This window comes from Dipodomys merriami, unplaced genomic scaffold, assembly GCF_024711535.1.
Source record: "Dipodomys merriami isolate MVZ:Mamm:240054 unplaced genomic scaffold, mDipMer1.0.p SCAF_150, whole genome shotgun sequence".
In the NCBI taxonomy this organism is placed as follows: Eukaryota; Metazoa; Chordata; class Mammalia; order Rodentia; family Heteromyidae; genus Dipodomys; species Dipodomys merriami.
This window is the reverse complement of record NW_027202827.1, coordinates 223,114-224,960: the sequence shown is the minus strand read 5'-3', so window position 1 is coordinate 224,960 and position 1,847 is coordinate 223,114. Positions and strand designations below refer to the sequence as shown.

At 35.8% G+C, this 1,847-nt stretch overlaps 1 non-coding gene across 1 annotated transcript; it reads right to left on the bottom strand.

Moving 5' to 3' along the window:
- Window positions 1-1,469: 1,469 nt before the first annotated feature.
- LOC138827122 (U6 spliceosomal RNA) lies at window positions 1,470-1,576 on the bottom strand. Its single transcript, XR_011371974.1, has one exon. It is a non-coding gene; the product is annotated as a U6 spliceosomal RNA (small nuclear RNA).
- Window positions 1,577-1,847: the final 271 nt, after the last annotated feature.

The window sequence follows — 1,847 nt, the reverse complement described above, 5'->3', positions numbered from 1 at the left end:
GACATTTTGTCCTATGTTGAGCATACAAAATTATTGCTGTATTGTTTGTTATTATTTCTGCAAACAGGCAGGTATATTTAAAGAATTATGTTTCTCTTATCCATTAGTGGAGGAAGAACACCCAAAAAAGCAACCCCTATAAGGAATAACAACTCCTACTTATTTAGCTTCATTCCTATGTAAGGCCAGTGTTGTCCCCTGTATCCTCATGTTGTAAATTACAAATCTATAGCGTTTCATCCTGTATCTCTACTATTTTCTACATTATGACCTAAATGCCCCAGCAATTCTACTTTAAAAAATTCTCTCTTAATGTTTGAGGGGTGTGTGTGTGTGTGTGTGTGTGTGTGTGTGTGTGTGTGTGTGTGTGTGTGTGTGTGTGTGTGTGTGTTTACAAAAATCAGAAGACAACATTTTTCCTCATTTAGAATACATCATTCAAGTCATTATAGGTTGTGGATAATGGGAGAAGTCTCGTTTTAAGGATGAAACATAAAAATATATTTGTGCATGCACCACAGTTTATTAGTCTGTAGTTGAACACTTAACTTCAATTTATATCTTGGCTTTTGTGAATAATGTGAATAACAATGAAATACAGATATATATACAAGTTACTCAGAGAGAAATAATCACATGATTGGTGGATCAGATGATATTTCAACTTTGGATTTCTTTAGAAAACTGCATACTACTTTCTACAAGGAGAATACTAACCTGTATTTTGACCAAGAGTGTAGAAAGTTTCCCTTTCTCCACACTCTCATCAGCCAACATTATTACCTTTTGAGTTTTTTAAAAGGGCAGGTTTTTACTGTGTGCAGGACCCAAGATGACCTCAGACCCAAATCCTTTTACTCCTACCTCCTAAACGCTTCGAATTACAAGCCTTTACCACCACACCTGGTTCTTTTGATTTTTTTTTGATGAGGCTTATAATAGTTATGAAGTAGTATCATAGTAATTTTGAATTGCATTTCTCTAATGACTTCTGTTTACAAAGCATTAAGCCATCATAGAAGTGGTATTAAACACAACTTTGTAAACCCACTGGCAATTTTCTTTGGGCCTGGCTGACTTCACTTAATATAATTTTTTACAAGTCTTTCCATTTCCTAACAAATGGGGCAATGTCATTCTTTCTGATGGAGGCATAGAATTCCATTGTTTATATATACCACATATTCTTGATCCATTCATCTAGAAGGGACATCTAAGTTGGTTCCATATCTTAGCTATCATAAATAATGCTGCAATAAACATAGTTGTGATAGTAGTTTTAGTATGGTCTTGTTTGTGGTCATTTAGCTAAATCCCCAAAAGTGGGATTGCTGGGTCAAAGGGGAGCTTTATGGGGAGTCTTTTGAGGAACCTCCATAATGCTTTCCAAAGTGGTTGAACACGTTTACATTCCCACCAACAATGCTGTATGGTTCCCTTGTGGCCACATCCCCTCCAGCTTCTGTTGTAAAAATATGGAACACTCCACGAAATTGCATGTCATCCTTGTGCCGGTGCCATGCTAATCTTCTCTGTATCGTTCCAATGTTAGTGTATGTGATGCTGAATTGAGCACACAATATTTTTTATATCTAAAGTGCAATTGATTTTTTTAACTGCACAATTGAAAAAAAAGGAAGTTCAAAAGAATTGTCGTGAAATTTTACAACCATATATTTCTTTTTTTCTTTTTTTATTTTTATTTTTATTTTCTGTGAACATACTGTACAGAGGGGTTACAATTACATGGGCAAGATAATGAGTACATTTCTTATCAAGCATTGCAGCCTCTTCCTTTGTTTACTCTTCACATCTCTTCCCAGCCTCCTCCCCCGGCTCCTCCTCCC